Source organism: Anolis carolinensis, chromosome 2 (assembly GCF_035594765.1).
Source record: "Anolis carolinensis isolate JA03-04 chromosome 2, rAnoCar3.1.pri, whole genome shotgun sequence".
NCBI lineage: Eukaryota > Metazoa > Chordata > Lepidosauria > Squamata > Dactyloidae > Anolis > Anolis carolinensis.
Window position 1 is genome coordinate 298,598,395 of NC_085842.1, and position 16,954 is coordinate 298,615,348.

Consider the following 16,954-nt stretch of genomic DNA (forward strand, 5'->3'; position numbering starts at 1 on the left):
CTGCAGGGTCTGTTCTTCTTCATTCTGGCATCATTGGGAAGCAAGAACCCTTTGGAAGAGGGAAGGGAGCTGAGTCCTCCAAAGGTCCACCACTTCCTAATGATACCAGAATGAGGAAGGACAGATCCTGCAGGAACAATAAGCCAAAATTTTCTATCTTTTCCTATGGGAATAGGGGAGCAGGGAAGGTAGGAATGCCAGCCCATGCCCAGCTATGTTTAACTGGCATCAGCATGGCTGGGCTGTGTGGCTGGTCCCCTGCCTTTGAGGCATAGTTTCACAGCCACGTGAAACTGAAATGCGGCTCTGAACCAGCATTTTTAATGCCGGTTTAAGCTGCCTGATATGGCTCTGTGGAAGCACCCAAATATATCCTTGTCCAGCGATACGTATTTGTATTTGTAGACATTGTTGCTTTCCCACTCCTATGTTCCTCCATGCCTAACTCTGGTACATTTTGTTTTGACAGTGAAAAGATGTCTGGTTAATAGGCATGACCTATCGATGAAAAAATGTTTCAATTCTCGTTTCTAAATAAGGGGTGCTGAGCTTCGATATAGAAACTATTTCCGATTTTTTCCCTCAAAAATTTCAGATATTTACGAAAATTCGTAATGTTTCTAAATGTTTCTAAAATGGCGGATGCGCATGCGCAATTGCAAAAAAAAAAGCACCCGGGGGGACTTTTACAGGGCTCTCCCGCCCTCATTTCTTGAGATATCCTGATCAAATTTGGTACAGGGGAAGAACACACTCAACCCTCCTAGCTCACCAAATTGAAGAACGTTTCCTGTATCCTCTGATATTTGTCAAATTTTCATAGCTTTTATAATAAACTATTTTTAATAATTGAAGAAACCTGTTCCTGGTTTGAAAGTTTTATTTCCTGTTTAATTGTGTTTTTTTCAATGTGAAAGTCCTTCTTCTACTTGTGTAACTTTGTTTCTGTGTCCGATTTTCCCTTTGTAATATTTTTAAGGAAAAAGGACACTGGAAATCAATGCTATGTCTTGCTATGCGTTCCCAGAAGCCCCAAACCCAATGCCTTTGTTAGGAAATGTACCTGTGACCAAGCCAGTCAATGCTCAGGCACTGTGTGCAAAGGAACTTTGGAAACTAGAGATTCCCTTTGTAATTTTTTTTTTTTTAGGAAAAAGGACACTGGAATTTTATGCTATGCCTTGCTATGTGCTCCCACAAGCCCCAAACTCAATGCCTTCCTTTGGAAATGTACCTGTGACCAAGCCAGGCAATGCTCCAGCACGGTGTGCAAAGTAACTTTGAAAACTAGAAATTCCCTTTGCAATATTTTTAAGCAAGAAGGACACTGGAAATCAATGGTATTTAGCTATGTGATCCCACAAGCCTCAAAGGCAATGCCTTGCCTTCAATTACAAATGGAGCTGTGACCGGAGTGCAAAGATACCTTGAAAACTATCATTTCCTTTGCAATATTTGTAAACAAGAACTCTGGAAATCAATGTTGTTTGGCTATGTGATGCCACAAGCCTCAAAGGCAATGCCTTCTTAATGAAATAGACTACTGATTCTGCAACAAAGGTATGCTGTGATCCAGCAAGAACTATTCTCAACAAAATTGAAAGCTAGATAATTTTTTTTAATATGGAAAAAAACCGGGAATTCACAGCTCTATAGCTGAGTGCTACCCAAAATTAACACACTCAGTCACTCACAAGAGAAGGAACTAGCAACAAAAGCCTAACCCTTTCTCCAAGCCCCTCTGTGGGAACAGCCAGACCAGACCGGACCCCTTCTCTCTCTCTCCCTCAAGACAGGCTTGCTTGCTCTCCGTTTGCAGACCACCACCCTCTCCGTGCAAAACCCATCCCAGAATGGCTCGCCTGGGCTGCGCAACGGGCTTTTATGCCTATCTTCCACATGGATGCAGAGGACCCTAGCCCCCACCTTTGCGTCCATCGTGGAAGCTTCTGATTTGCCGGGGAGCGGCAGCCATGTTCGGGAGCAGCAGCCAAGTTAGGCTGCGCTAAGCTCCCATTCAAGATAGGTTGCAGAAACAAAAAAAATAATAAAAAATTTTTTTTTAAAATATATTTAAATTTTTTTGGGGGGGGGGAATTAACTAAACATTAAGAGACAATTAGAGAATGGGCCAATGATGGTTCAAATTACATTGCTGGTTGCGCCGTGAGACAACGTCTCGGAATGTGTCTCAAAAAGCGAGAACAATCCGATATAATTCCGATATAAGATTCAAAATGATTTTTTGGACATACCTACTGGTTAAGATATTTTTTGCATGTATTTGAATAGTATGCAATTTTGTATGTGCAATTTTCAATGTTTCAATGACTCTCCATTTATTTTAGAATTCTGGAGAACTAAATGCACCCACACCATGTACAATTTAGCAAATGTGAACTGAGACAAGACCCATGAAAATCTAACGTAAAGTATACCATGTACTAAACACTAAATAAAATCTTTGCAGTGTGCAGTCTTAAGCATACTCAGAAGTAAGCCTTATGAGTTTCAATGGGCCATGTAACACTATGGCCATATACTTTTAAAGCAAACCCTGCCTTACCTCATTGAAACATGGCCTCTCTCTTTCCCTTGGTCTGTAAATAAATACATAATATAATTTAATTCACAAACAATGGATGAAACCATAAAAATACATGAAAACCTTAGACTGAGCTTTATCGCAAAGAAACAGTTTATACAAAAACTGCTGTCAAAGATTCATTGGTGGATTGTGCCCCGTGTCATGCTGAAACATTATTTCTTATACATATTATTTAATGTTGCTTTTAAAAAATTGGATAATGAGGACTAAATAATTTGCCACCATTAATTTTTAATGATGTCATTAATTCTCACAATGTTTACACTGTGGTGACTTTTTAATATATAAAAAAGAATGTTATCACAAGCTTTATACATCAGTAAGGGAGAATTACAAACAGTATTTCACTTGGCCATGACAGTATTGTAATTCCAAATGGACATACAATGCAGAATCACATGTTTTAATTATACTGGAATTACAGAAATGACCATATCCTTCCTACATATAAAAAGAAATAATTTGCCCTGGGCCGTAAATTTTCAGTAAATAAGCATCTTTAACTGCAAAAAAGACATAGGTGGGATTTGTATAATGGCCACAAAAGTGGTTTTAATGTGACTTTCAACTTTCATATATCAATTAGATCAACACATTAAGCATTGATTTAACCCAAGCAAAACTTAAATAATTCAGGGTTTTGTTTTGTTGCAAAATATAGGCTGTCATGCTGTAATTATTCTTTTCTAAACTATTGTTTGGGTTAAATTTGCATTTCTGCTGTGCTAACGTAAGACAGAATCCCATTATGCAACTAATTACAAAGCAGTGAGGTGCCAAATTGGTGGGGGGGGGGGAGAGTCCAAAATACACAAGCAGACTATATATTTATTAGCACAAAGTGTAATTCCACAATATTATGCATGTTTTAAATACTTTAGAACTCTTCATCAGGCTAGGTTATAAAAATTAAAGTGAAGAGAGAAGTCAAAATTTGTCTGGATGTATGAAGCCACGAGGCCTATGATTAAAAGATGATAATCAAAGGCTTCATGTATAAATGAAACCATGCCTAAGAGTATAATGTAATAAGCAGAGCTACTGTAGCTGTACAGATTACCTCAAAATAGGATTTAGATTAAAATAGACACATCTTTTATGGGTCACAACATCAAGACTTTGACATGGCATAATAACTGCTTCTTTGAGGAAACATTAAAAGCAGAACAAAGATTTGGCTCTACATAGCATGGTGTAATGTGATTTGATGGCCTGTAGTAGAAAGTAGTCTTGTGCATTCGGGGTAAACCTTGATCCATTTTGTGTCCCGGCTTTCAGTGCAGGCCCCTATCCATTTTTATGAATCCTCTCAAAGTTGGGAGAGCAGATATTTGTTTTCACTTTTTGGTTCCGAAATATCAGTTTTCTTTCAGCCCATTATTGGGGGGGCTTCCCACCCAGGCTCCCCTTTCCAGCACACGCTTTAAGGAGGCTTTTTATTGGGATTTGCCTCACCTGCATCTGGGATTTGCCTCACCTTCATCTGGCTGGGGCTGGCTGGGGTTGAAGACACATTTCTTTTGCTGGTGGCCTTGCACCACAACCACTGGTTGCTGGGGCTTGCCCTCCATCACATTTGCCAGCAGCCTTGCTCTGTGACTGTTTTGGTCCCAGAAAGGCACTGGAAGGTGTGAGTGCTTTCTAGGCCTGCATGCCACACATGCACTCTCTTTCTTAGAAAGGACCATGCAGGTATGCAGGACCAGAAAGCACTCACACCTTCCAGTGCCTTTCTGGAACCAAAACAGTCACAGAGCAAGGCTGCTGGCAAATGTGATGGAGGGCAAGCCCCAGCCAGCCACCAGTGAATGCGATTTGTTCCAGCCCTGTGCCAAGGATCCCACCATGGATCCACCCATAGCTCTGATAAAGAGACCTCAGCAGTGGCACAAGATAGGTTTCCCCTAGCACAATCCCTCTTCTTTCATCTATAATTGTGATTCTGAAAAAGCAGGCTTGAAGCCGGTACCTGCTGCCACCTGCTTTCATGTCGAGTTTATTTTCATACTGGGGGGGGGGTGTTTTCCCATTCTGTGCCTCTGAAGGAATGAAAGAAATGAAAGAAATGAAATAAACGAAATAAACGAATGAAAAAGGAGAAACAAATTTCACGCACACGACTAGTAGAAAGTGCTGTGTGTTATAGGTAGGCTGGCTATTTACCTAGGTTTGGCCTGGGATAAAGGAATCCCTCACTGGGCAATCTGGAAACTACCTCTGTTTAATCCAGCCCAAGGGATAGGTCCAGAAACATCAGGATAAAAAGACATTAGCTGCAATCATACCAAAAAGTTCACATGGATCTATCCTATCTAATAAACAATTTTCAATTTCTGAGATATGGGCATATCACTTTTAATCATGTTTGCCAGTTTGTGAGAGATTCTTCTTTTTTGTATTGCTTAATCTCAAAAGAGACAATAAAAGTACGCAAAGATCTAGACAGGTGGGATTGATTGCAAAATCTCAGGTGAAGAGAATGTTCCACTTTGTAATATTCTGAGGCATCCAGGGACTAGAAATCGAGACCATAGATTTAAATCCATGTCAGTCTTGGGCCTATGGCTTGAAGAAAAAGATTGGTCAGAGCCAACAATGAGTGTATAGCAAATAGAAGATTCTCATCTATCAACAGCATGGCTTCTGGGGCATCTATAGCTGTCTAACCCCCAATTCTGCAAAAGGGGGTTCCAGATTATTGAGCTAAAGCCTGAAAGTTAAGAAAAATGAAAGACTACCGCCCAAACTCTTGTGGCTAAATAAATTTGGTAGTGATATTTGCCAAAATATGAAACTACATTTTATTATAAAGCTACTTTTGTGCTCTATCCTGTGTTAATTGTTATGATGTAGGGGTGCAAAGAATATTTGCCATACTTTTCACTTTTCTTGTTCTCTTTGACAAGGGAATGTGTCCAACATGTTGAGACACATTGTTCTGTAACTGGTAAACCCAGTAAGACATTTGCCACTTGCATAAAATTAAGAAAATGAGCACTCCCTAAACTGTAATTTGTGCAGGAGGCCTCTGTAGAAAACTAGTCTTGTTTTGGTTGTCGTTTTTGCTGCTGCTATTGCTGATGTCACTTGGGGGTTGGGGGGGGGGGTGGGGCGGGGAGAGACAGATTTAGAGGCTTAAAGAGCTGGGCATGTTTAGCCTGCAGAAGAGAAGGCTGAGAGGAGACATGATAGCCATGTACAAATATGTGAGGGGAAGTCATAGGGAGGAGGGAGCAAGCTTATTTTCTGCTGCCCTGCAGACTAGGACACGGAACAATGGCTTCAAACTACAGGAAAGGAGATTCCACCTGAACATCAGGAAGAACTTCCTCACTGTGAGGGCTGTTCGGCAGTGGAACTCTCTCCCCCGGAATGTGGTGGAGGCACCTTCTTTGGAAGCTTTTAAGCAGAGGCTGGATGGCCATCTGTCGGGGGTGCTTTGAATGCGATTTCCTGCTTCTTAGCGGGGGGTTGGACTAGATGGCCCTTGAGGTCTCTTCCAACTCTACTATTCTATGATTCTATGATTCTATTCTATGATTCTACAGGAGACTGAGAGGTATTCATTTAATCCTATGGTTTATTTACTTTTTTGAAATGCTGGAGGAATAAATTTTTGTTTTTATTGTAAACATACTTGTGTTCATCTGTTATGTTCCCAGTTTGGTAAACATTGGCATTTGCAGGCAAATGGTAATGGTCTCGGACTCTCGGCTGACTTTTGTGAACATTTAAAAATAAAACATTTTCTCAATTCAGGGAATACTAACAAGTTCATCTAACTGACCAATGGTATTTGCAGGTTATTTTTGTTTCTACATCCTCAAATTTGACTTGGAAACCTCAAGTCCTTGTTCATATATGTAAATCTTTAGGATGATATGTGACAAATATACACAATCCAAAGGCATCCTATTTGGATTAACATGTTTCGGGGAAAACAATACAAACCTCCTACCGTCTCTCTTCCTCCTCCCTTTTTGCTTTAAAAGACCAATATTTAAAGGGTGTTGATTTATGTAAATCAATAATTTATCAACTTGTTCTCATTCTCTGCTGCTAGCCAGATGCTTCTAGGTTTCTATTGCCAGACGATGTCAGCTGTGAAGCATAATGGCCTTGTGCTGCATGCAGAAATAAGAACATAAATATTTTAAAAATCCTGCTGCAGGAAGTAAGGGGAATGGGGTGGAGAGGCAGGCAGGCAGGGAGAGATTTGACTGCTTTACTCAGGGACCCACACAGGTCTACATATTTTATGGCTCAGCTTTATCCAAAGGAGAGACAGGGGCATCTCTTCACTCGATTAAAAAAGTGAACTGCCACGGAAAGAATTCCATATTTCACCCTCCCAACAAGGCTTAAACACTGAAGTCTTTCCACGGCAATTTGTTGAAGACATCTGGTGAAGCTTTCCTAGAAGATGAACACCCGACCAAGTGTTCCTCTGGTATCAGTTGGCATGGCAACCAGTACAAAAGTATTCAACATCAATAGGTTTCAAAAGGTTGAGACCTAGCTGAAAATCTATTTGGACACCTAAATTTGTCATCTTTTCAAAAGCACCCCAAAACTATTCCTTGAAATATTAATAGAACTTGTACTTAATGGAACAGGTACCTTAAGGCGTTATTTTACTTTTCTAGCAACAGTTGTAATGACCCCAATGCAAAAATGTCAAACATGGGCAACAAAATTGCTAACATATTACTGAGAAGAGGATGCTTAGAACATCTGTCAGTAGATGCAAGGGTAGAGAAGCATGTTATTATTAAGGTTTAATACGTGATTACCATGAAGCACCAGTGGGCAAATCACTAATTATACAGCATCATTATGTACTATTAAATACGCAAAAATTGCATATTTTGCCCTTTCCTTTCTCTTCTTTTTCCATCTTACCATCATTAGGTAAGATTGCTACTCTTATTATATCACATGTTTTTCTTACAGGGTATTACAGCAATATTTGCTTCTGGATTAATGATGACAACAGCAAGAAAATGGCAAAAATTATATGAGAAAAAAATTACAAACAAGGAGATTAAAAATCTTACACATCATACCTGCATTGTCATCACATTTGAAATTTGAAATCCATACACATTTCTCATAGGTATCTCTTCTAAAGTTTGTCTGGTTTTGTACAAATGACTCCAAGAAATGTATAGACATTTGCATAAGTAATGTTCATTTAGCTTATATACATTTCCAAATGTATACATTTTCTCACAAACTGATGCATGTTCAATTGCCACCTTGTCTTTACTTATGGTTTGAAAGTCACATAAAATAAAGATAAATCAACATGTATTTTGGAAAATCTCATGGTTGTCCTCTCGGTCAGTTTTGTATGTCATAATTCTTCACTTCACTTCACTTCACTTTATTTCTTAATTAGTCGCTCTCCACCAGAGTGCTCTGAGCGACTTACAGTTTAAAATATCATTCCACAATATAAAAACATTCAACATAAAAACATAATTATAAGTCAGTTTTGGTCAGTGAATTCATGTTTTCATTTTATAGTGTCAGGACCCAGGCTACGGAGCACCAATAACCATGCGCAGAGGCCGGATTCTATCTAATATCTTTATTAAAGGAATATATAAAGTCAATAAAAACAAGTGAAGAATAAAGTTCAGAAATAGACCTTTCAGGAAAGGTCAAATATAGTCCAGGAAAATAATGTCCAATATGTGATATTAAGGTCCAAAGTTATAATCCAATAACCGAAATACACACTTTGCCAAGCAAAGTGTGGGGAATGACAAGGTCTATTAGTCCATTGAAACTTGACAACAAGGCTTGGAAACAAACTAGATTCTTGGCAAAACAAGGCTTGATACGAGGCAATAAGAAACAAGAACAAGGTCCGTGGCGAGGTCCGGGGAACAAGGCAGGCTTGGAACTTAATCCTGGAAACAAGGAACTGGAGTTGCGTAGTCCACACACGATCTCACTCCTCAAGCTGACGAGTTGACTCCGCAAGATTTCCTTCGCGGCAAAACACCTAAATAGGGTCTCGTTTCCCGCCAGAAGAACACTTTCCCTGGAGAACTAGAAATGAAACTCAACTCTGTCCAGATGCATGACTCCTTAGAATTTCCCAAGGGAAGCAAACCTAATCAGCTAATTGTTTGGCTGCGATTCTGGCGCTCTGGCGATTCGCCTCCCTAGTTCCCCTATCTCTATTATAATTGTCCCTACGAGAAAACGGGGGAGAATTCTGCCCAAGGCTTGTTTGGCTGACTTCTTGAGGGCAAACATCCTGCAGGTGCAGGGGCTCCGATTCTGGCTGAACCGGTGGAAATCCCATGTTTTCTTCCTCATCTGCCAACATAGTACTAGGAACGGGACTACAAGGCCCATGAGACTTCACATATAGGCACTAATTAATTTTTGTAACCCAGTTTCATCAATCACATGCATTTGGATGCATTTTACCTAATATATGTAGGATTTTCCTAGGACTGCATGCAGTTTTCTCTATTATATGCCTCTCTGTTGATAATTTCAGAGCAAAGAGCAGAATCAGAACATTTGAAAAATCCAAAAGGTAACTGTGTCCACTCCATTTACTAGTTTGGATAATGAAAATTGTGTTGCTTCATTTAAAAATACAGACCAATCAAAATTATTTTCCATCTTTGTATCTGAATTGAGCTTAACTTGTATACAGGTCTGTAAGGTGTTAACATAAATTTTCTTAGCCATATATTTGCATTATTTCAGTACTTGATTCTGCTTTTGTTTTGTCAGGGAAGAATGAAGAATGGAAGAATGAAGGGGCTATGAAAGACTCCGAAGATTTGACTCTTGGTTAATGGAAATCTCAATTTGGTTTGCTTTTGTGCTTTTGAAACCTATAAACAGATTTCTAGAACAGAGGTGAATATAACTCTCATCTTGTGGGAATATATATATATATATATATACATATATATATGTATACACACACACACACACACACACACACACACACACACACACAAAACATGTATGTATATATAGGTCATAAAGTAGAACATGAATTTAACTTGACTCAATTTTAAGACCTTTGCTAAAAAGAAGCCTTGAGATGAGTGAGATTCACCAGGAGTGAGAATCACACCATCCTCCAGAAGTTGTTGGACTACAGTTTAATCCAACAACATCTGGAGGATGGCACTCTATTCATCCTCCAGCATAGCCAGCAGGCTAGGATTGCTGGGGTTTAGCGTCAAATTACTTATGATTCTGTCAAGCTCCTCACCCTGGAATCACCAAAAGAGTAGTCTTACAGTTCAAGGTCGGACAATTAGTTCTCAAATGACAGAAAACTTCAAAAGAACAAGTAACAAAGGAGACATAGAACAGTCCTGAGTCAATCCAATTATGCAACTTTCGCAGGACAAAATCAATGAATCCAATGCCAAAATCATGAAGCAGTCCAAAGTTCCATCAGTGTCCATGGGTCTCTAGACCACAAGGTCCAAGGCTGGTTTACAAACATTGCAGCCTGCAATCAGGTATCACAATGCAACCTCTGAAATGTTGCTTTCACAGCTGATCCCAATTGCAAGCCACCCTCTCAGCAATTCTGGATGAATGCCTCAGCTGGATTTTTTATTTTCTATGTTCTGCAAATGAAGGCACAGTTAACTCTTTTTCAGCCCGCTTTTCAGAAGCCTCTTGTGTTTGACCAGCAGACTGAGCAGTGGTTTCTCCTGGATGTGGTTGAGGGAGCTGTTGTTCCTGGCTGGGCTCTAATTCAGCAGCCAAACCCTCATACACACTATCCATGACAGACTCCATTTTCTTGTGTAGACACATAACATTATGTGAATACTAAGGGATTTGGAAAAATAACCGGCCTTTGTTGTTGAAGCCACATGATGTGGTGGTCTACATGTTGGACTATAGTCGCAGGAGACCAGGTTTCTAACCCTTGCTCAGTCATAGAAACCCAAAGCTCTGACAAGTCATAGTCTCTTATCCTTAGAGGAAGGAGCCCCCAGATGGCGTAGTGGACTAAGTGACTTGAAGGTTGGGTTGCTGACCTGAAAGCTGCCAGGTTCGAATCCCACCTGGGGAGAGTGTGGATGAGCTCCCTCTATCAGCTCCAGCTCCATGCGGGGACATGAGAGAAGCCTCCCACAAGGATGGTAAAAACATCAAAACATCCGGGCGTCCCCTGGGCAATGTCCTTGCAGACGGCCAATTCTCTCACTCCAGAAGCAACTCCGGTTGCTCCTGACACGAAAAAAAAAAATCCTTAGAGGAAGACAGTGGCAAACTTCCACTGAATAAATCTCACAAAAGTAAACTTTATGATAGTGTTTCATAAGTCAGAATCAACTTTAAGGCACATAACCACAATAACAACATGCCAGGCAGATAAGTGGTCTCTCAGAGCTTCACCTAAAATAAGTTGTCAGGAACACAGTGAAGGCACAGAAGTATCCTTGTTGTGTAAGTCCACATGAAATGGACAAAGACTGAAGGAATGAAAAGAGTGAAATATGCCAGAAGCAGCTTGTTCTTGGATCCTTTGGTACAAAGACAAACATGAGTGAGGAGTCCTGAGTAATGCCTGGAATATTTGAAGCAAAGAAAAGGCCCTAGCACACTGCACTTCATAGCACTACTATTTCACTTTAAGTGCTGAGATTTGCATGTTAGCGATGGGCATTTAGAATCCAAAGAGCTCCAAGCTCCTAGCTCTGATTAAACTAGGAACCCCAGAATTACACAAGATACAGCCAAAGCAGTTAAAGTGGAATAATAGCAGTATAACAATGTAATGTGGTAGGATTCAAAATTATACTAGGTCTAAAGAGAAGAAAGACATATAATGGTGGTAATCGTACTGAGTACAGTTCTTTTCCTGAGTTTGAAAAAAATAATTAAACTACATATTTCCCTGAATCCCCCGTGATTACTGGCCATGATGTCTAGAAAGCTCTGAGTTGCTATCCAAAAGAGGCCGTCTTCATGTCATGCTATATATCTTTCCATTAATTTTCTATTTCGTGTTGTGTGATTTTCCCCCTGAGATACCTGCATTGTTTTTCTCTCTGTGTGTAGTGCAAAACTGACTTGAGATCTAAGAAAAATGCGTAGATTATAGAAATTGGTTTTGCGGCAACAGTTCTAGGACTCCTTCAAATAGCATGTTGGAATGGCCATATTTGTGGACTACCTACCTCAGTCTAATAAAAAAAACCCTAACTTTTCTAAACTCCGGAGTCAGTTGTGCCTGCCATAGATGTGGGCGAAACATCAGGAGAGAATACTTCTACAACTTGGCCATACAGCCCGGAAAACACACAACAACCCTGTGATTCTGGCCATGAAAGCATTCGACAACACAGTTGTTAGAAACTTTTCATTAAGTATATCACCACTGTGCAGGGAAATAACTATCCACTGGCAAAGTTATCCCAGTCTAGCACTTACAGAAATGGCAGCAGTGCACAATACATTTGAAGGAAAAGACTCCTTCAATGTGCATAATGCATAATGCACAGTGATGGACACAGATGGACTGGATACCTGAGCTCAAAGCAGATAAAAGACCCTCCATCCATCCCAGTTGCCACTGCCTTGGCTTTGGAGGGTGGAAAGAACTGGCAGTACCTGTTAGACTTAATCCACTCCCCCAGTGCCATCTCCTTTTCCTTGTGCATTGTGTTTTATTTAGTTTGTATGCTTGGAGGCAGGGAATTGACAAATGAATAATTTGTAAGCTGCTCTAGGGGCCTTTGTTGCTGAAGAGCAGGGTATAAATACTCTAAATAAATAAATCTACCCTTTTGTGCATCCACATGCAATGGTTCCACAAGCACAAGTCTGCTTCTACATATATTCACTAAATATGACCACCGAACAATATGAAATAAACATTTTGATTATGGTCCACAACTTACACTAGTGTATATCACTTACATAAAGCCAGCCTTGGAATATTTAAAAATTCCAGTTGTGAATGCATTATACAATAATCATTCCCTATTCCCTGAATTTAACTCAAGTGTAAATTCTGTAAATGACTGTAGTGCTGAACTGGGAAGAAACTCAAGTCATGCAAAATTTACCAAGGAACCAGATGTAAAACTTAGCCATGTTAAATGATGCTACAATAAAGCATGTTTGCTGCAAGGAAGAACCTGGCTCTGAAGAAAATCCATTCATTTTTATATCACAAAACTAGTTCAGTTTAGTAAGAGGCAAGAAAACGTATGCTGCTGATTGAAATACACACCTCTAGGGCAAATGTAAATGAAATAACGCCGTATTACTAGAAAGAAGTGGTTGGTGAAACCCACAGAATTCACTGAAATAGACAAATTATCCTATTTAATTAGAGAATGTTCACTAGTGACATTACTCAAGACTGGAAACCCCCTATAGATTCCTTGGGGGTGGGGAGAGGAAACAACTTGAGATTTCAACTTTTGGAACACTGAAGCAGTTGAGCAATAATGCCTAATTTCTTTCCAAACCTTATTTTTTAAAAATACAGAGCAGGAGAATGTATCACAATTCTGAAAACCAGCATTCTTTAGAACTTTACAATTTTAGATATGGACTTCTTATTTGAACATATCTGGGAACTTGTCACATGTGCTGCTGGAATAATTGATTATCACCACAGATTGTGGTGATTGTAGCAGTGCCCACCTGGGAAACATGGGGACCTGTCACCCTGCACCTTGCACCATTGGGGCTTCCCACCTACCTCATCACACGGGGGGAAGCCTCCTTGAGCTGGCAACAGGGTTTTTGCCACAGTTCAGCCACGGAGCCACCCCAGAAGTACTTCTACAGTATGTGATGGGAGCCATTGGGCTCCATGGCTAAACTACTGAACACCCGCTGCCGCTGAAAAATAGGCAGCGTGAAGAGATCCTTGGTCAGAAGAAGCCCCACCCATCCCATTCCATTGCTTGGAAAAATTGCCTTCTTGACCAATAATTTGTCAAATACTATGTTAGTGCTCATGTTAGTTACTGAACTCTGGGAATAGTCCCAAAAGTAACTTTTCCAAGCATGAATAGGAACTTCTTGGTTTACATCATAAACCATAAAAAAAATTATTTCACTTATCTCAACAGGGCTGTTTAATTCTGGATGGACCATGCCCCAATAGTTCTATGAATTACAAGTAATTTCACCATAATGAAAGTATTAATAATAGCACAATGATTTTAAAAAATGGTTGTTGCTTTAAGGTGAAGTTACACAGTTTTCATGGCTGTCCTTATTTATTTATTTGTTTGTTTGTTTGTTTTCCATCATTTCTATCCTGCCCTTCTCACCCAAAGGGACTCAGGGCAACTTACAAAACTGGCAGAATTCGATGCCAATGCACAACAATACAAAAGAATAAAATACATAAGCTGTTAAATACAGATATAAAACAATACAAAATACCTGAGCCATTCATCCACAAAAGCCTTGTACATAAACCTTAGTCCAGACCTAGTCGAAGCCAACAAAACTTATTCTTTGAACACTTGCTCACATAGCCAGGTCTTCACTTTCTTTCTAAAACTCAAAAGGGATGGAGCCTTGTGTTCTTGTGTTCGTACACAACCCATAGAACAAAGCAGAAATGGGTAAAACAGAACCACAGTGATAATAACTGTTGACTTCATCACAATTCACTTGCCCAAATACATCTGATCTCTCAAATCTCTAAACCCAGCTTTCCTTTTTAATTAACAAATATCAAACTGCCAGTGACCCCTTTTCAACACAGTACTTCCATTCACACTTTCTAGTTATCCTTTAATCAAAGAAAGCTGTTTTTAACATCCTCACTTGCAGGGTCAGTCACACATCCCTATTGTTTGCAGGCATGATTCAGAAATAAATCTTCGTCCTAGTGAAGATTCATGTCATTTTAAACTAACAAGTTCATTCCTGAGAAAATTGAATAGCATGTGATTCTCACAATGAACAAATTTATTTCACAGTTGTTGGTGAATGTTTTCTTTTTTTACAAAAAGGAAAATAGATTTGAGTTACTATGTAGTACAGTATATTAGAGAATGGAGCCTGGAACAATTAGTACAATTTTACGAAGAGCATATCTGTTTGTTCCCATTATGGTGATTGCTCCATCATGGAATCAGACTAAGAAGTAGGTTCAGAAAATGTAACTTGGGGTAAAACTGAGGATGTCCCAGGATCCACAACATCCTAATTTCCCTTATACCTCTGGGCTTACACAAAATACCCATCCCTGTGGAGGAAAATTAAAATGACAGGAAGATCATAGTAATTTCCCCAAAATTAATTTCAAGCCAAATTAGGTTTCATCTTGGATTAAATAAATCAAATAGTATAAATGAATAATATTTCATTAAGCTAAATTTTGATGTTATTGGTTCATTTTTACACTTTTTAAAAATACTTCCACTATTGTATGTGTATATTTATTTACACACATACAAATATATGATGTCTAAGCATATAAATTATTCAACCACCATTGGTGGCTTCCATGTCATTTTTAGGTGCTGAATGCACTCTGCATTGTTTGCCTAAACATTAAAGATACTGTCCAATGTGCGTATGCACCCTCCCCCCAAAATAATACCTTCAGCTCCTTGGGCACCTCCTATAAATTTCAGGCTAAAATCAGATGCAGCTAACCCTAACTGGCATATCTTCTAGGTTTGTGCAATTCGGTTGGAGGGTGATCTGTTTTTGGTATCCAAATTTTGTTGGGTACCCAGATCCGATTTTGGGAGCCTCCCAAACATCAGCTAATAGAAAAATCTGTTTTCGACTAGACAGCCAAATGATCCGGGTAGATCCGGCCAATTGGCAGCAGTTGGGAATTTACAAGGTTCCCTTTTCTATTCCTGGGATCCTTTCCTTTCTACCTTTCAGGGTAGTCTGGGTTTGAGCAACGAGGTTAAAGAAGCACCCTTCCTGGGACCCTTTCCTTTCCTTCCGGTAAGCGGAGAGCTGGAAGACAGGGGAAAAAAATGAGGTTCTGGGGATTTAAAAGAGGGGGCCTTAATGGGCACTGGGGGGTCTCCTCTCCTCAGCCTGATTCCTATCCAGAGGGTACTGTGGGAGAGAGATGTCTCCTTTTCCAACTTCTCGACATCTAGCTCTCTCTATATACAGTAGAGTCTCACTTATCCAAGCCTCATTATCCAAGTTTCTGGATTATCCAAGCCATTTTTGTAGTCAATGTTTTCAATATATTGTGATATTGTGATGTTAAATTTGTTGTAAAACATGATGTTTTGGTGCTTAATTTGTAAAATCATAACCTAATTTGATGTTTAATAGGCTTTTCCTTAATCCCTCCTTATTATTCAAGATATTTGCTTATCCAATCTTCTGCCGGCCCGTTTAGCTTGGATAAGTGAGACTCTACTGTATATCTATATACCTAACTAACTCTCCATTTCTTCCTCCTTCCCTTCTTCCTCCTCTCTCTTTCTTCCCTCTTTTTCTTTCACTTTCGTTCCTCTTTCTCTCTCTCTTTCTTCTCTCCTCCTTTCTCTCCCATCCTTCCTCTCTCTCCCCCTCTCTTTCATTCTCCCTCTCTTCTTTATTCTTTTTTCTCTTCCTTTATCTCTGTCTCTTTCTCCCTCCCTCCCTTTCATTCTTTCTTTCTCTCTCTCTTCCTTCCTCTCTCCCTCCCACCTTTTCATTCTCCCTCCCTTTCTCTCTTCCTTTCTTCCTCTTTTTCTTTCCTTATTGCACCCTCTCTCTCTCCCTTCATTTCTTTTTCTGCCTCTTGTTGCACTCCGCAGCTTCTTTCGCAGGGTGTGGTGCAGTTAAGAAAAGCCGGGGGTCAGGCTAGTTTGAGGGGGGTGTCTCCCCAATTTTGTTTTCCTTTTGAGGAAGAGGGAGGTTGAAAACATCTTTCCAAGGAATTCTCAATATTCTGGACTGCAGTTCCCATCACAGCATGGAAGTTGCCCTCCAGATCACTTCGGGAGGGTGCCAGGTTGGGGAAGGAAAAGGGGTCTACTGCTCTTTCTCCCCCAAAAGTGGAAGGGGGAGAGAGAGATTGCGAAGAACAATGGAAGGGATCTTGGGAGGGAATGGGCCACTTTTTCTTCACTCCCTGCCTTTTGAGGAGATTTGGAAGGACTTGCTCTTTTGCAAGACAGGTGGAACAACACTTTTCTTCCTACTGTGGGCAATGAGAGATGTAATACAACCCACGGGGAGAGCTATGGGGAGGGCAGAAGTGTGGTCTTGTGGGGGAACCCTGTTTCACATTCATCTCTATAAGAACAGGAGAGAAAGGGGTTAAATAAGAAGAGGAGTGAATGGGGAGATGATGGGTTCCCCTATCTTTTCCAACATCAAAGCCCATTCCAGATC